The sequence below is a fragment of the Pelodiscus sinensis genome, chromosome 10, assembly GCF_052426305.1.
Source record: "Pelodiscus sinensis isolate ZL-2025 chromosome 10, ASM5242630v1, whole genome shotgun sequence".
Lineage (NCBI taxonomy): Eukaryota > Metazoa > Chordata > Testudines > Trionychidae > Pelodiscus > Pelodiscus sinensis.
The window spans coordinates 35015678-35034282 of NC_143061.1; the positions used below are offsets into that span (position 1 = coordinate 35015678).

The 18605-nt window shown below is 45.9% G+C and overlaps 1 protein-coding gene across 12 annotated transcripts in view; it reads left to right on the plus strand.

The window, feature by feature from the left end:
* Positions 1–18605, plus strand: part of TFDP2 (transcription factor Dp-2) — a 192721-nt gene that overhangs the window by 111743 nt on the left and 62373 nt on the right. The window contains exon 4 of one of the 12 annotated variants that reach the window (XM_075937647.2): positions 9280–9601. The exons of 10 other annotated variants lie outside the window; for them this stretch is intronic. The gene's annotated coding sequence lies outside the window, so the exon portion shown is untranslated. Of the gene's footprint in view, positions 1–9279; positions 9602–13613; positions 16923–18605 lie in introns of those variants that run through there. One more of the 12 variants, XM_075937648.2, reaches the window with a different exon arrangement.

An 18605-nucleotide genomic window follows, 5' to 3' on the forward strand; every position in this document is an offset into this window, starting at 1 on the left:
ACCACTGCATCTCAGTCATCATGATCAACCACTAGCAGTATTTGCCTTCACTGCTGTTCTTACAGGTCTATAACTCTCTTCTCAACTGCCATGAAATCTCCCCTCTTGGTTGCCTGATGACTCTTCAGTCAGTAATCAGAATAACAGCATCTAATTCATCATCAGCAAACTAATCACCCTGTTCTCTGCAAAACTAATATTATTATAGAGCATGTCACGGGGCCCTGGCACTGCCTGCCCTGGTCATGTCTCACCGCCCCATTTGTTGCCCCAGTCTCTTCTGGTTTCGCTGAGATGAGAGTTGTTGACCTTCCTTTTGGTCGCCCTGCCAATCACCCGAGCGAGGAGGTGAGGGGGGTCCGGGCCCTCCCTCTCTCCAGACCCCATCCCAGGGCCCTAAGGCAGAGGAGAATAACTGCTCTCCCCTCACCTGGCTGATGGGGCAAGGTGCCTCAATGCATCAGCCTGCGGGCTCTGGTCTGCACCCGCCCTGGGCTGCTTCTTCACTCCCTCGCTCACCAGCCGGCTTGTCCTGGTGTTTCTTTGAGACTCTCAGTCCCTTCATCTGGCGTTCTCCCTCCTCCCCCTGGCCCTAGGGCCTCTGCCATTTTTATCCCAGGGAGGGCGCTGCCCCTCCCCTCCAGGACGCCTGCGCCGGTGTCCCACAAGCGGCTCCACCCCCTTGTCCCCAGCTGCACCCAACCCCTCTCAGCATCCTCCTTCCGGCCGACATTGAGAGGTATTGGGGCTTCCCGTGGGATGTCCGCGGGGGCACCAGACCCGAGGCTGGCGGGGCAGTGCACCTCCCCCCACTGCCGCCGCCTCCCTCGACGCGGAAGGCGCTTCCCCCGCGGCATCCGGGGAAACGCTGGCTGAGCTGCCTGCTGGGCGGCACGTCTCCGCCGCCGCCTCCCCCCCCCCCCCCCCGGTTCCGTCCCTCACGGCAGGGAAAGCCGCTCCGTGTCCCCCTGTTCCTCTGGGGGGAACGCAGTTAGTGTGGGGTTGCGCCACCCCATCACAGAGCGCTTTTTTCCTAGTTTGCAGTACTAAATTCTTTCATCTACTTGGTTTCTTCCACTTAGAGAAAATGGGGGTGCACCCATTTTCTTCTGCTTTGGATTACTTGTATTTCCTCAAACTGACATTCATAAAGTACTTGTGTTTTTAAAGTCACTCTGACTTGTACTTAGGGATGTTAAAAATGCATTTATTTCAGTGAGTATATGTTTATACATGGGAGAGGAGGTAGCTCCTCAGGAGCCGGCTCTTACAAGGGAGCCTGCTTAAAAACCTGTTCCCAGCGAGCATCAGCTCCCACCTGCACCTCTCCCCACCACCTCCCAGGCTCGGTGTTTAACCATTGACACATTTACATGATCACATCCCTACTTGTACTCTCTCCTCCTCAGGGACATAAAACTTGGTATGTACTTGCCACCATGCCTATCACTATCAGCAAATGTTGCTCCCTTTCTGTAGGTACCTTATTCCACATTACTGGTGCATAAAATGGGTCTTACATGTAATATAGAAACATATGGCATTGTTGACTCCATTCAAAAATAACCTTTGTCTTTTGCTAAGCTTACCTTATTTTCAGTAATGTGTCTGACGTGGTAGCTCAATTTTTTGCAAAATTTAAAACCTAAGCCACAGTTAAATTAATCTAGCTTTTTGTCACAATGAAAAATTCAAGCAAGCTTGAAGAGGAAGTTATCTACCTTGTTAACTCATCTATGTTCTCATGAGACTTTCTAAAAGCAAAATTAAATGTTGATATTTGTGATTCTGCCTCACTCTTTTAGTAAAAATAACTCCCCTCCCCATGGCTTTTGGGAGGAAGTGGGGGGTGATGGAGATATTTTTTCCACAAACTGAAATATCTTTCCCCAGGAGAGTGATTATTTTCTACTGTTTTCAGAACATGCTCTGTCAAGTACAGCCAAAAAAGCAACAGTTTACATGGGAAGATATTGAGGATATTAAAGACAAACCTATATGATAAAGCTATTTTAAGCAATATTTTATTATAAATAGAATAGACTTAGAACTTAATTGTAACTGAACATATACTAAGAAAAGAGTAAATGCATCAATTCACATCCTGGAGAAAAGCCATTAAAATATCCATTTAGTAGCAAATGGATAGTATTAAGATAAAATCATCAGTTTAGAAAATGTTTCCCTAGATACTGTAGTAGTAACACCATGCACAATTAGGGAAAAAGCCAGAATATTAACATTTTAATGTAATTTACACCATTCTGGAACTTACTTTTGGCATTTTAATTAGCATATAGACAGTAATGAGAGCTGTATAAATATCAGCACAGTAAGCCACACTGATCTGCAACAATAGCAGCAGACAGAGCCCAGGTCTTATAAATGTTCAGAGCCCTGAGTGGCACTCAAAGGCTGGCTAGGGGAGGCCAGCCCCCAGTCCTGCCCCCTCTGCCTGAGGCTCCGCCCCTTCCAGAGACTCAGAGCAAAACGTGTCGGACTCCCTGCTCCAACTGTGGTCATTTCTGATGCTTCATAGGAAGGCAGGAGGAGAGAAGGGAAAAAAAACCCACCTTCACCACCCATAAGTGAAGTACGGCAGAGGGAGGGGGAAGAATCATCCTGCAGATGATTAACTGAAACCCTGCATGAGATTTTTAGGGCCATTTAAGGAGATGCATTTGGGAACAACTGAGCATTATATTTACTAGTGTGAGTTCCAAGAGCAGTGCTTTAACCAAAAAGGCTAATGCAGTTCTTGAATGTATAAATGGGAATATGGAATAGGAGTTAGGAAGTCACATTACCTCTCTGTTTGGCACTTGCAATTGCTTCTGGAATACTGTGGCTCATTCTGGTATCCACAATTCAAGGAGGATGCTGATAAATTGGAGAGAGTTCAGGGACAAGCCATGAGTGTGTTTGAAGAATTGAAAAACATGTCTTATAGATAGACTATAAAAACCTGAATCTATGTATCTTAATAAAGAAAAGATTAGGGGATGACTTGATTAAAATCTACAAATGCCTATATGGACAACAAGATTTGGATAAACTTAAAAAATAATGAATAGTCTGGTAGCACTTTAGAGACTAACAAAACATGTAGATGGTATCATGCGTTTTTGTGGGCACAGCCTACTACTTCAGATGACCAGAGTGTTGGATGTCCATAACTAAAATAAATAAGGCAAAAGGTAGGGAGGAAGAAGGGGAAAAATGGGGTGAGGGGTATAAAAATATCAAGGGGAAAGCAGAGCTGGAATGTAACAGGAAAAACAAATAGTCCATAAGCACCTAAAGACTGGATAGACTTTTTCAAATAATGGTGAAAATCTGATCACTAAAACATGTTAATTTACAACTCAGTATAACATTTTACAACATCGAAGATGATATACTTTTTGTATTTAGATAACTTGATTTTTGTTTTAGAGAATAGTACATAAAACTCATCACCTGTATCAAGCTGCAGATGCAGCAGCAGTACATTAGGAAAGGTAAAAACTAAATCTCATACACGAACACAATAGTACTTGTATTTTATTAAACTAAATCTTAAATGTTACATAAACATTTCATGTTTGTATTTGCAGCAGTCTCCTGGTTTGCCCATTCACTGTTATCTCTTTTAAAAAAACAATTAATGTTATTAACTCTAAAAACAAGTTCTCAGAACTTTAAATGTATGGTGTCCTTAAAACTTCTAGAGCTAGCTCTCATTTTCCCCACTCCCACTGTCATTTTGATTCATAGATTGAAATAGAAATAAGAGTTTTCCTGCTTTTTCAGTTCTGTCAATTTTTTAGCTCTGAGTGAATAATACCAAACAATGAAAATACTCTCTGTGCCTACAGAGGAAGCTACTGCTGTGAAAAGTTGGCTTAGCAACTGAAGGAACTCTGTTTCAAGATGGTTGGCTAATGATTTCCACCATTTCAGAGTAGTGACTTTGTTCAAAGCATCATCAATAATCATGTACTGATTAAATGGTTTTGCTCCAGCCCTGAAATGTATTATGACTGGCATAACTGAAGAGTGATTTTGAGATGCTCATGCCTTGGCAGCAGCAGCATCTTCAGAATTTAGGCATCTACCTTAATATTTGGGGTTAAAAATGTTCACAAGAAAATGAGGTGGAGTTACTGTTTGATCCAATCAGTTCTTTATTGCCTGTAGTTTAATTTTCTGGTGAGGTATTTTGTTAGTTAATGTCTATTGACGTGACCTCCAAATTTCAAGAGCATCAGCAGTGCCTCAGCAATTTCAGTGAGGTTAAGGCTATGGATTTTGGTTAAGGCTATGGATAATAGGTTTCGGTATCCTAAGCATATCCTCTACATTCCTCTTTAATGCAATGTTAGACATTTCAGTTTAAATATTTTCAGCTATTTAATCAGATTTTTCTTCCCAAAGTTGTATGCGAGTAGGACAAATCTTAATACACTGTTTAAATCAGTGTACCAAAGAATTCCATCAAACATTTTGAGGGACAATTAGTTTGGATCCTCTTGCTCTCTTCAGTGAAGCTGAAGCAATATGATTGTCACAAAAGTATTTTTGTGACTTCAGCATCATTTTATTTTATTCTTGAAGAAGATGTACTTAAGTCTTTGGCTAAAAGATGCATTAAATGGGCACTGCAGCCATATGTTGTTGTTTTTTCTTCTAAATATCTTCATCTTTGCCATGTCTGTAGCATTGTCTGTGATAAAACTGTGAAAGTGACAGTTGAATTTTTGTTCACAGTTCATTACAGCTTTTACTGCTACTTCCTTTAAATTTTCTGTTGTGTGGGCATTTTCTGATGTGACTATTGTTTCTGAAAAATATGCAATCCCATCTTGGTTGTCACGCGAGCACATGTCACTGGATCATTTTGTATGTTGTTCCACCCATCAAGGCTTACATTGGCAAATTTCTCCTCAGTGTTTTTGCACATGTTCAAGTTCCTTCTTGTACACAATATCTGTCAAATTTCCATTAATGTCTGTTCTATCAGGTGGAGTGTAGTCTAGTTGTAAGGATGAGGGATGTTAAGAGGCAGGTGTCAACTACTCAATTACTCAGTAGGCAGCCTGGCTTGTGCCAGATGTCAGACCAAACCCGCTGTGGCTCTGCAATTTTAAAAGGCAGTAGGAGCCAAGGAAGCCTGCCCCCAGCACCTACTGCATTTTAAACTGCAGAGCCCCAGTGGGGTTTGGTCCCACACCTTGCATGAGCTGGGACTGATCCGGGATGCATGCCCAGCCAGCAGCAGACCAGTACATGGGTGTCAGCGGGGAGTTGGGAACTCCCACGCAGAAGGGCTGCTGCCGGCCACTGTAGACAGGGGCAGCTTTGTAGCAGCAATCCCTGTGTGTAGGGGTGTGTGTGTGTGTGTGTGTGTGTGTGTGTGTGTGTGTGTGTGTGTGTGTGTGTGTGTGTGTGTGTGTGTGTGTGTGTGTGTGTGTGTGTGTGTGTCCGAGCGGGAGGTTGGAACCCTCTGCAGATAGGAGCTACTTGGCGTCAGCAACCCCAGTGCCTCCCTCTCCCACCCCGCCCTGCTGCAGCAAGGAGAGGGGGGAATGCGAGCAGTTGACTCAACTACCCGATAACCATACACTTATTGGGTAGTAGACTAGTTAACTACTCTCTTACATCCCTAGTACCACTAAATCCACTAAACCTGGAACCCCAGAAGATTAAATTTGGCCTATGGGAAGCTCAGTCCCCCTTGTCCCTACCCCTTCTCCAGTAGAGCTGGAGTGCTAGATGAATGAAGTGTCTTAGTTGTGGTAGTTGGGGGTTACATCAGAGAGGATTGGGGATTTTTTGGAAGCTGGTTTTTTCCCCTCATTTATGTGGTCCCTAATTGATTATTCTATGGGTCAGTGGCCCCTGACCCAGAAAAGGTTCCTCATTCCTGCCATAAAGAAAGAAAACATGGGAATCTTTTGTGTTGGACATAAATTAATATTTTACTTTATTTAAAATGAAGTTTATTAAACTAACATGAGAAAGGTGAAGCGCTTCAGGTGTTTAATAATTTAAATTAATATTTTCTTTCTTACTGGCTAAATTAAACCAGCACTAGCAAAATGATTTGGGCATAATTAATGTTATTAATGGCAAGTTTCCATTAGCAACTGATGGTCCACAGAAAGGTTTGCATTGAGCCAGGTGGGCCACAGGCCAAAAAGTTTGAGAATCACTGCCCTAGATCCCCTTTTTTAATTCAGCCCTGCTGAGGCTGGAAGAGCGTGCCTCTTTCCTGGCACAGCACCTCCCTGCTGGCCCTCTTGTGGCTAGAGGATGTGCCTCTCCCCTTTGTGGAGCAGCCCTCAGCCCCTGCATGGGCCGTAGTAGGCAACTGCACAAGTTAGAGGGAGCCCTGGTACCAAGGTCAAAGCTGGCAGAAACTAGTGGGTTAAACTCAGGCTATGTCTACTTTAACATTTTGTCAATATAATTTGTTACCCGGGGTGTGTCTAGACTACAGGGTTTTGTCGACAAAAGTGGAATTTTGTCGACAAAACTATACCTGCGTCTACACTGTCACTGAGTTCTGTCGACATAACGTCGACAGAACTCAGTAGTTTTGTCGACGGCTGTAAACCTCATTTTACGAGGAATAACGCCTTTGTCGACAGAGTTCTGTTGACAGAAGGCGTTATTGCATCTACACTGTCCTTTGCGTCTACACTGTTATGTCGACACAGCAGCTTGCTTTGTCGACAGAACGGAATGTAGTCTAGACGCTCTTTGTCGACAGAAGCTTTGTTGACAGTATCTGTCGACAAAACTTCTGTCGACAAAAGCCTGTAGTCTAGACGTACCCTGAGATGTGTGAAAAACCACATCTCTGACCAACATAAGTTACACTGACATAGTGCCTATGTGGACAGTGCTGTGTCAGTGGGAGAAAATCCCTTACCCCAACGCTCTTGGGGCTAGTTTTATTATGTTGTCAGGCGAGCTCTCTCCTACTAGCATAAAGCAGCTGTGCAAGCAATCTTACAGCTGCATCAGTACAGTTGTGCTGTTGTGAGCTCACTAGTGTAGATATGGCCTTAAACTTTAAGTAATGTGTAAAGAGAAGTGTAGTTTCTAAAATCATACTATAAATACAACTAGCTGAAATGTATATCTTTGAAGCATAAGTATTACCTCCCAGAAGAAGGGTATGTATGTCCTTTATATATTGTTCTGTTTTGTCTTTGACAATAAATTCAACTCAATTTGGTTTCTTGAACATTTTTAACAATTGTGGATACCCTTTTAGTCAGTAATGGAATGTATTATACAAGCGTTCATTATTTTACCGGTTTCTGTTGTAATTCACCTGAATGTATGGCACTCATCCAAACTGAAAAGCCATAATCAACGTTTTCACTAGAGAAAAGATGTCTTTTTAACCCATATTAAAATCCTAGTGAACATAAGACAGTTGTAGTTTTAACCAATTTTAACTGATTGAGGTAAAGATTCGGGATTTAGTTTGACCTGCTAAAACATGTGAGTACTACAGACTACCTAGTGACAGTCTACACCAGTGTTTCTTAAACTTTTTAAGATCGAGGTACACCAAACAATAATTTTTTTTAATGAGGAATACTAAGGATTTTTTGTTCAGGAAAAGAGGAAGAGTAAAAAAAAAAAAAGAGGTGGGGGGGTGCAAGAGGGGGGAAGTTATTGAGCAAATAAAATAAAAGAGGTCACCTGCCCCTTTGTTATGGCTCCTTCCCCACTCTGGCACAATAAATGCAGAAGTGGGGGCCAGCAAACGAACCCCAAAACCTTATCTACCAGGCTTTGGTATAAAACTTCTCCCCAGTCCTGATCATGAGGGTTAGCCAGTAGCCCGGGGACTAAGGGATTAACCTTACCTAACCAGGTACATTCAGCCAGTAGGAATGTAGGTAGGAATTTCAAACTAGGACAAAGGAATGTTTGGTTTTCCCTACTTTGTCCTGAGAGTTCCCTCCAGCTACTGAGGGAGACAGACATGTCTTTCTCTCCAAGAAAAAATTCTTCACTTTCTGTAAGTAGGGTAAAGTTTAGAAAATCCGCTAGGTTTTATTATTTTATGGTTTGGGAAATGGGATCTGATGTTTTGGCTTTCTTTTGTAACTAAGTTCTAGGCCCATGGAATTTCTCCATGAGTATATTATTTTGTTGCTTTTCCATCTGGTCATTATGCTTGCAACAGGAATATTGTGGTGGTGATAAAAGTTTTCTCTTCCTTTTTTTATTAACCTGGTATTGGTTAATGGTTGTGCCCTGATTTGTACTTTAGGGCTTAGATTTCCCAAGTGATCTGTCCCCTGATTTTTCACAATGGCCATGAAATTTTCTTTCTCTCCCCAGCTACCGTAATCATGGAGCAATCCATACAGACAGTCCTCTAGCACCCTGCTTTCAATCTTGTTTTCCATCTAATTTTCCAAGTGGGCCACTGCCTCACAGAGACAGGGCCTGGGTGTACTAGACTTACAGATTCCTTGTTCACTCACAGAACCAAACTGGAACCATTCATGTTTCAGCCCTACACACGCTCCCCAGCAGGCTGGTCAAACACAGTCACTTGGTCACCAGAGGGCTGTTTCATCTCCCTGGCTATCTCCACTCCATCTGAAACAACCTCCAGTCCCTCTGCCACTTCCTTACTCTTGTCCCCACTGGATTTTTCTAACCCCAAGTCACTTTTACCCTTTTCAGGCACAGCAACCTGCTGGCCAACCTCACCATAAGGATCCTCTTCCTTATGACCCTCTGCAAGCAAAAGCTCACCTTCCCCTGGCTCTACAGTAGCGTCACTCTACTGAGCCACCACCAACTCCTCCTGAGTTTCCTTTACCCCCTGAACAGGCAGGTTTCTGCACAACCCCCCTTTAGGAAAACACACAGACTCATCTGGGGGGAGATCAGAGACCTCCCCCTCCCACTTCTGGGCTTCAGCTGTCCCCCAAACTAATTTTGGGCCCACAGCACTCTCTTAAGCCATTTCAGGCTGATACACACGTCCTGTAGACAAAGAACTGGGCTCTCCCTGTCCTGTTTCTGGCTCCAGCCTTGCCTCTGAGGCTCCAGGCAGACATGCAGGAACCACACTCGTAGCCACACAGCTATCTTCCTCATGCAAACCTGGAGGAAAACTTTTACCTGGCTCCTCATAGGACTGACTAGCCACAGACAACTTCCCAGATTCACACTCACCCCCTTCTTAAACCACAAATATAAAAGAAATTTTATACCGAATTTCTATTGGTTACACAGTTAATTTCGTCTCCCCCACAGGACTGCTGAAGTTCTCAAGGCTGCTGTGGCTCCCTGCGATCAGCACTGCGGCTGCTGGGGCTCCCCGGGGCTGCCAACAATGAAAGGTTTCTAGCCCTGCATTGCTGCCAGGACTGCTGGGGCTGCCAGTCCTGTGTTGACACTGCCTCCGGGGCCGCTATGACTGTCAGTCCTGCAGGGTGGCTGGAGATCCCAGGCCCATGGGGCTGCCAGCCCTGCATAGCTGCTGGGGCTACTCGGGCCCTCAGTCCCAGAGTGGTTGCTGCAGCTCTCGGCAGCCTTATGAAGAGTGTATCCAGTACCAGTAACAGATAAGCATAAGGTTACCTGCTTACACTTTTACATCCCTAAAGCCCACATAGAGTTTAACTGTTATGTTTTGTCAGTCTGGGTTAGAAAGAAAAGGTATTACTTTAAATTGTACCATTTTCTGTTGCAAAGTGATTTTTAAAGGAAAAACTTAGATTCTACATACAGTAAAAAAGAAGATACTAAATGAATGAGGCAAGCTTTCAAGCTTACACAGAGCTTTTCTTCAGATGAAACTAACGAGAGATTTTGTCACCCACTTTCTCTTCAGTGTCTTTGATTATGACAGTTTGCAGCTTTGACACTGAAAGGAGTAGAAAAATTCAGCGACAAGCTTAAAAACTTGACTCCATCCCATCTGTAGTGGTAAGGCCGAACAGTCCATTTTGGGGCCTTACTTGTTTGTGGATGTGACGTTTTAAAAGATCGAGTAGTCCTGTGACACCTTGGAGACTAACAAAAGTATGTATAGTACCATGAGCTTTTGTGGGCAAAACCCACTTCATCAGATGATGAGCTGGAGAATTACAGCCCAACACAACTATCCTTCAGAGACTTTTAAAAGAATGTTCTGACACCTGCTTTATTGTCTATTTACTCTAGAGGGCACTAGAGTACAAGTAAAGGCCATAATGATCACTCTTAACATTCAAGTGGTTTGCACAATCTAAATATAATCTAGTTGTCGAAGCAATGCTGTGAAGACATTATAGCTAAATTAGTCTCTTACGGTTTGTTAGTATTATGACTTGAAGGAAAATTCAGTCTCTTCAGCTTAGCCTAGCAACTTTGAAATCTTAGAGGGAGGGAATGAAGCACAACTCAACATGAGCAAAAGTATGTGAAAATATTTTAAATTATAACTGGCATGTGTGAGTCTCATATTGGGTGGGGCCAATTTACTGAAAAGTGTTATAATATTTGTAGCACTTCAAGAGACTGGTATGACAAGAGGTGGGGGAGGGATAGCTCAGTGGTTTGAGCATTGGCCTGCTAAACCCAGGGTTGTGAGTTCAGTCCTTGCAGAGGCCATTTAGGAATTTGGGGCAAAAATTCATCAGGGGTGGTACTTAGTCCTGCTGTGAAGGCATGGGGCTGGACTCAATGACCTTTCAAGGTCCCCTCCAGTTCTAGGAGATAGGTAATATCCATTATAAAAAATTCAATGCCAGTTTAACAACTGAACAAAACTTTAATATTTAATCAAAATGTTTAGTTCATAAACTCTGAATATGTTGCATTGTTTTTCTTCCAGTTTCAGTATTGGTGTAACATTTAAAAAAACTCTTAACAAATCAATTAAATAAGCACCATTAAGGTTTTCTCAATATTGAAGTAAACTGATAATAGGAATATCATCTTTTAGTGTCTACCTACATTCTACAGATACAACCATCTGTTACAACGTACTTAAGTCAATCAGGTTCTGATAATATCAAACTGTCCAAATACCTTGACTTGTACTGTTTCTCCTATTTCCAAAAGCATCATCAGGAATAGAAATATGAATTGTATTTTTAAGAGAAACCAAATATGGTTATAGAAAGCATTGAGGCATAGAATCTTAGAAGATTAGAGTTGGAAGAGACCTTAGGACATCATCTAGTCCAGTGGTCCCCAACGTGGTGCCCACGGGTGCCATGGCGCCCGCCGGGCCATTTCTCTACGCCCACCGAGTGATCAGGCCGGCCCCGCCCCTGGAAGTGTGGCACGTGGGCGCTGCTGGCTCCTGGGCACGCGGTGTATGGGTGTCTCCCCCTCCCCGCCTCGGGCACACGGCACAGGAGCGGCACCGGCCCCAGGCACGCGGCGCATGGGCGCTGCTGGCTCCTGGACGCGCGGCACAGGAGTGGCGCCGGTCCCGGGCATACAGTGCATGGGCTGTTCCGGCCCCGGGCACGTGGAGTATGAGCAGCCCCACCCCTGGGCATGCGGCACAGGACCGGCGCCGGCCCCGGGAGTGTGGCGCATGGGTGGCACCGGGCACGCGGCTATGAGTGGTCCCACCCCGGGCACGTGCATGGACCAGCCCCTGGGCGTGTGCACGGCGCGTGAGTGGCTCCGCCCCCGGGTGCCCGGCATCCCCTCAAGGTTGGGGACCATGATCTAGTCCAACCCCCTGCTCAAAGCAGGACCAACTAAATCAGGCCTGCACAAATCGGAAAGTGATGAGGGCCATATTAATCCAAAGAAAATAGCGCGGGCCACAAGGGATGCTCTCCCAAAAAATACCAAACACACGGCTAAAAATTCTTGTTGAAAGAGTTTTTTTTTTTCCTATCGCGTGTCTCCACTTGGCCCCCTGGCATTTGTCTCTCCTTTACCCTACCCCTTGGTGTCTTCCCCTTTCTCCTGCCCTGCCCCACTCCCCTCAGCACAAACCCCTTCCCCTCCCCTACCTGGCGTCTGCCTTTTTTAATCTGGCGGTCGCTGGCTGTGACATCACGCCAGCACCCTGGCGGCTGCTGGCGTCCCACCCTCTGGCTCATGCCTGCTCTCTGGCTCGCGCCTCATGCTGGAGCTGCACGCAGGCAGCCCGGCGGCGAGAATTGCCGCACTTCCCCCTCCCCAGCAGCGCTCTGCTCCTCTGCCCGGCTGGCGGATTGGATGGGGTGGCGCCACCTGTAGTTGTCACAGGCCGCACAGTGAGCCCCTGCGGGCCACATGTTGTGCAGGCCTGAACTAAATCATCCCAGCCAGGACTTTGTCAAGCCTCGTCTTAGAGATTTTTAAGGATGGAGATTCCATCACCTCCCTAGATAACTCTTTCCAGTGCTTCATCAGCATCCTAGTGAAATAGGTTTTCCTAATATGCCACTTAGACCTCTCCCGCTCTAACTTGAGACTTCTTTCATCTGCCACCAATGAGAACATCCTAGTTCCATACTCTTTGGAATTTCCCTTCAGGTAGTTTAAGGCTGCTATCAAATTCCCTCCCCCCTCTATTGTGTAGACTAAATAAACCCAATTCCCTGAGCCTTTCTTCATAAGTCATGTGCTCCAGCCCTCTAGTCATTTTTGTTGCTCTCTACTGGATTCTTCAATTTGTCTACATCCTTTCTGTAGTGGAGGGCCCAAATCTGTATGTAGTACTCTAGAGGTGGCCTTATCAGTGCCAAATAGAGGGGAATAATCACTTCCCTTGAAGTGATTATTAGTAGGATCTAGTAGTGCTTCTACTAATGCAGCTCAGAATGTCATTAGCCTTCTTGGCAACAAGCACATGCTGTTGACTCATATCCAGCTTCTCATCCACTGTAATCCCCAGGTGCTTTTCTGCAGAATTTCCACTTAGCCAGTTGATCCCCAGCTTAGGATTCTTCCATCATAAGTGCTGGACTCTGCACTTGTCCCTGTTGAATGTCATTACATTTCTTTTTGGGCCAATTTGTCTAGGTCTTTCTGGTCTATATCTCTCCGCTCAGCTTAATTTCATCCATGAATTTGCTGAGAGTGTAATCTGTCCCATCATCCAGTTCATTAATGAAGATGTTGAACAAAACCAGACCTAGGATGAACCTCTAGGCCACTCTGCTTGGTGCCAGCTGCCAACTAGACATTGAGCCACTGATCAGTACTCATTGAGCCCCAAAATCTATCCAGCTTTCTATCCACCTTATAATCCATTCATCCGATCCATATTACTTTAACTTCTTGGCAAGAATACTGTGGAAGCCTCTATCAAAAGCTTTGCTAAAATCAAGTTATATAACTTCCACCACTTTCCCCATATCCACTAGGGATGTGAAAGACTAGCTGACTAGTCAACTATCTGATAGGCAAATGTTTATCACGTAGTTAACAGGCTAGTCGACGAGTCGCTTCCCCCCCCCCCCCTTGCTACCTCTGTCAGAGACACAAGGGGGGAGGAAATTGGGAGTACTTCAAAGCGGCAGCGCTGCTTGGAGCCTGAGGCTCCACACGGTGCTGCTGCTTTGAAACGCCGCATACAGCGCGGGCCAGCTGGGGTGTCCTAAGGCTGCACCGCATGGAGCCCAGGATCAGCTAGGACTCCTCCACTGACCCTGGGCTCCATGCGGCACTGCCGCTTTGAAACAGCCTGGCATCAGACTGCATGCAGCGTTTCAAAGCGGCAGCTCCACATGGAGCCTGGGGTCAGCTGAGGAGACTACAGCAATGCCACACATCAGTGACACATGAAAATAAAGGAACCTCAGGCAAGTGTACCAGAAGACAGAGGTGGTAAACTGTCGTACTGGGTCAGAACTACAGACATGCCACTTCTGTGAGCAGCTGCTTGGCATTTTAGGGGAGGACCTGACCAGTATCTCAAAATTCTCCATGGATACCTCCCATGCAATTCTGCGAGAAGCCTCAGGCAACAAGAAGGAAATTGTTGATGACGAGGAGGAGAATTCTTAGCAGGAAAGCGGAGGATCTGTCCTACCCAACAGCCAAGACCTCTTGCTAATTCTGAAGCTAATTCTCTACCAGGAATTATTGTTGCTAGACATTTATAATAGGGAATCTACCTCTGGTGAGTGCACACTTATAATCACACAATGGTTGTTAAATGTAATTGAGTTTAATATTTAATTTGCCCTGAACAATTGGGATGCAGTGGCAGCCAGTTAAGCTACACAGAGTGTGCTCCCTGGAAAATTCTGTTTATATGCTTGGAGATGGGATATCTCTACAGAGCTCTCCTGGAGGTACTGTGCAGCAATGTGTGCTTGTATGCTCATGGCTGCTGCAGGGCTTCTCCCTGCATCTGCTCGTGGCCAGAACAAGTCAGCTAATGAGGGCTCCCTGCTGCCAGATTGAGGGCAGAGAGAAGCCCCCAGTCTGTGCAGCTCTGCTCCAGCCTCAGGGAAGTCCTCAAGTCCTGATAAACTGCGGGGGAGGGAAGATGAGAGAAGCCTCAGCCACCCAACAGGAGCCATGCAGAATGGGGGAGGGATGGAAGTAAGCCCCTAGCAGGAGCCGCCAGTCCCCCTCCCCGGCTGGAGCAGCAAGGGAGAGATGGAGGGAAGCCAGCCCCAGGCCCCCTGGCAGAAGTTGGGGGCGTTGTCCTTTGTGTACTGCCTAATAATTTGTAAGGACAGCCTTGGGAGTGCTACCTTATTCCTTCCTCTATGATAGAACACCTTACCACACGAAGCCAGCAGTAAGAGTTCTGGCATTATTACAGCAGAAAGCAGAGCAGCGAAACGTCCTGGTCTCAGTAGATTCTTACAGCAGCAGCTCCCTGTCCTGCTCTCTGACCCTGACAAGTCTACTCATGTTACTGTCCCCTCCCTGCCCAATGCAGGAGGCTTGTCTGGCACCTGCCTCTATTCCAGCAGTGAGACTGCTGTAGATTAGAAGGCAAAAAAAGTACATGCTATAACATATTAAACAAGCTCATGCATTCCATGCAATCCGCTCACATTGATAGGGTGAAACTCTATGCATGGATGTACATGCTGTTAGAGGTTATAAGTAGTGAACCAAGAACAGGAAAGCATGCAGGAAACATGAGCATACTACCAAAGATGTTGAGGATTATGGGAGGAGCAAACAGACCTGATGAGGTAGATGGTAGAGGTGCAGGAAAGTCAGCTAGACCACAGAGCCCCTCTGTGCCCATTGTTAAGCCACCTCTCCTCACCAAGTTCAATATCCTCCTTTCCCAGGTGCCTTTAAGTCCAGGAGAGGGGAGAAGGAAGTTCCAGGAACCCTTTCACTCAACTCTAGGGAATGATTCATGGTGCAGAAAGTTGTCATTCTCATAGCCATTCAGAACAATTGTAATAAACCCCACGGCCTTGTGCTTCCCCTCCCCTGTGTTTTCAGACGCTTGTTACACCCAGGTTTCCTTTGTTGTTTGGTGATGTCTGTTTTTACTGTTTGCCTTAAATAAAGGTGCATGAATTCAGAACAATAGGATCTTTATTCACTGTGCCAGCTGTGGATGGGGGGAGTGTGGTTTATAGGGCAGTACATGTACAACAGGGGGTAGCTCGGTAATGAGCAACACATAACTGTCACATCATTGTCTGTCTGGGAATTCATGAAACTGGTTTTCAAAGACTTTCTAATTTGCAGTGCACCTTGATGTGCTCTCCTTTTTGTCCTGATGTCTAGTTGCTCATAATTGGCCGCCAGGCAATCTCCCATAACTGCCCACCCCACTGCAGACTTTTCCCCCTGACTTTCACCAGTATCATGCAGCACGTAGCGAGCAGCAACAGCAGTGGGAGTGTTGCTTTCACTGAAGGCTAACCGAATCAGTAAAAAGCACCAGTAGCCTTTTAAATTACCCAAGGCACATTTTACTACCATTCTTCCCTTGCTTAGCCTGTAGTTGAACTGCTCCTTATTACTGTCTAGGCTGCCTCAGTACGGGTTCGTGAGTCATGGGAGCAAATGGTAGACTGAGTCTCCAGAGATAACAATTGGCATTTCATCCCCACCAATGGTAATTTTCTGGTCTGAGAAGATAGTTCTTTCTTGCAACTTTGTGAATTGATCGGAGTTTCTAAAGATGCATGTGTCATGCACCTTTCCCAACCATTCCATGGTGATGTCAGTGAAATAGCCTTTGTGATTCATAAGTGCTTGAACCACCACTGAGAAGAACCCCTTACAATATATACACTTTTTCTAAGGTGGTCTGGTGCCAAGATAGGGATATATGTTCCGTCTATAGCCCCACCACAATTAGGGAACCCCTTTGCAGCAAACCATCCATGTTTCCCAGAGCCACTGTCCTTCCTAGCAGAAGAGTGTTGATTGCCTTGGCTACTTGATTCACAGCAGCTCCCACTGTAGATTTTTACCTACTCTGAATTGATTCCTGACTGACCAGTAGCAGTCTGGCATTACAAGCTTCATTAAGATTATCTCCACTCATTTCCCAACTGTCAGTGCTAGTCTTATTTTGGTATTGCTGCACATCAGGGAGGGGGAAAGCAGTTCACAGAATTCCAAGGAAGTGACTTTACAGGTACGAAAATTTTGAAGCCACTGTTCCCCAACCTGTACCTGCATAATTATGCAGTCCCACCAGTCTGTGCTTGTTTCCTGTGACCAGAATTGGCATTATGCTGTATCAACATGCCTGACTGCCGCCAGCATATGCCAATTGCTCCATTTCATTGTTTCCAGCACATTTGTGTACATGTCTGCCTCACATTCATCTTCATGCCAGCAGCTCCTGGCTAAGCTCTGGACATACCGCAGGATATCACTTGAGGTGTTTGCAATGATTACAACAGCCATGCAGCTTTCCATGCTTGCCATGCTATGGTGTCTGGACAGATAACTTAGGGGAAAAAGGCTCAAAATGTTTGTTTGCCATTGCTTTCAAAGAGGAGAGAGGCAGAAAGAAGGTAAGTGCATCATGGAAAGCTGATGACATGTACCCAAAACCACCTGCAACAATGTTTTTGTTTCATCAGGCATTGGGAGGGTAACGTAGAATTCAAATGGGCAGCAGGACCAGAGCAGGAATGTGCATTGCTCTGTGAATTGTTGCTAGCTATGGGTATGTCTACACTGCAAAGTTAATTCGAAATAACAGCCATTATTTTGAATGAACTTTAATAGCACCTATATATGCAATCCGCTATCACGAAATTAATTTGAAATAGCGGAGCGCTTAATTCGAATTTGGTAAACCTTATTCTATGAGGAATAATGCCAACTTCGAAATAGCTATTTTGAATTAAGTGCTGTGTAGACACGTAATTTGAAATAGGGGGCCTCCAGCCTTTCCCAAGGAGTCCTGGTAGCCACTCTGGGCACAACCAGGAAAACTTACTCTCCTCTCCCCCAGCCCCGGAACCATTAAAGCCTGCCAGCCCGGAGCCAGCAGTGGCCACCGGGCCCCCTGACCCAGTGGCCCCAAAACATGAGCCAGCAAGCCACTGGCAGCCAGTCCTCCACCACTCCCCAGAAGCAGTCTGCCAGCTCCCAGGAGCCTGACGGGCCGGAGAAGGTGGGCTCCTTCCTGGTCCAGGGTGGAGATCATGGATCTTTAATCAGGTTTGGGGGGGGGATGCCCCCAACGTCCACGACGTCTGCACTAGATGGAGGAATGTGGCCATCTATGGCCGGCTAGCTGCCAGCCTCGCCACCAAAGGCCACATGCGAACCCAGGAGCAGGTTTGCATGAAAATCAAGTTGGTCCGGCGAGACCCCTAACCCTGGGCCCTGAGCTTCCCCTCCCACTTCTTCCCCTTGCTTCCCCCTTCCAGCTCCCTCCTCCCAGGTTTCCCTCTCCCACCTCCTCTCTTCCCCTCTCCCACCTCCTTTTCCCAGTCTCCCCAGAGGTTCATCTCTCCCTCCCCCAGTTTTGTTCAGTAAACCCAGTTTCTATTTTTGAACATGCGTGTCTTTTGTTTGACATCAGGAAGGGTAAGTGGAAGGACCTGAGGGAGAAATGGGGCACAAGTCCCTGGTGGAGAGGACCGTGGTGGCTCTGAGGGCTCCTTGGGGTGGACACTCTCCTGCAGGGCCTCCTGGATCCTGACAGCCCCCCTATTGGCCCCCTGGATGGCAGCCTGCAGCAAGTGCAGCTGGGCTGATGGCAATGACCAGGGCAATCCAAGACAGGACTGCTTTGCTGTCCCTCATCGAAGTAAACAAGCAAGTGGGGAACCCTGAGAACTGTCTGTCCGGGGTTCAGTTCAGGGTCCACTCAGTGTGGGCGCACTATTTCGAAAGTTTTTTTGTCTAGATGTGTTATTTCGAGTTACCTTAATTTGAATGAACTGTTTCAAATTAAGGTAACTCGAATTAACGCTGTAGCGTAGACATACCTTACGGTAGTGGGGATAAACTCCACCAGCCAATTGTGGATAGTGAGGACATGTACTTTCAACTTTATAAAATCAGATGCTAAAGATGGACTTAAATACATTTGACCTAGTTTTGTAGTTAGACAGACCCTCAGATGCATTAGATCTGGCCCCATAAGCTTGTGCAGTTCAAGTTTTTCTAAATAGTCCTAACCAAGGGCTGCCCACCTTCTCCCTGTACTGTGCTGCCCAGTGCAGCAGTCTGGGAGCTGA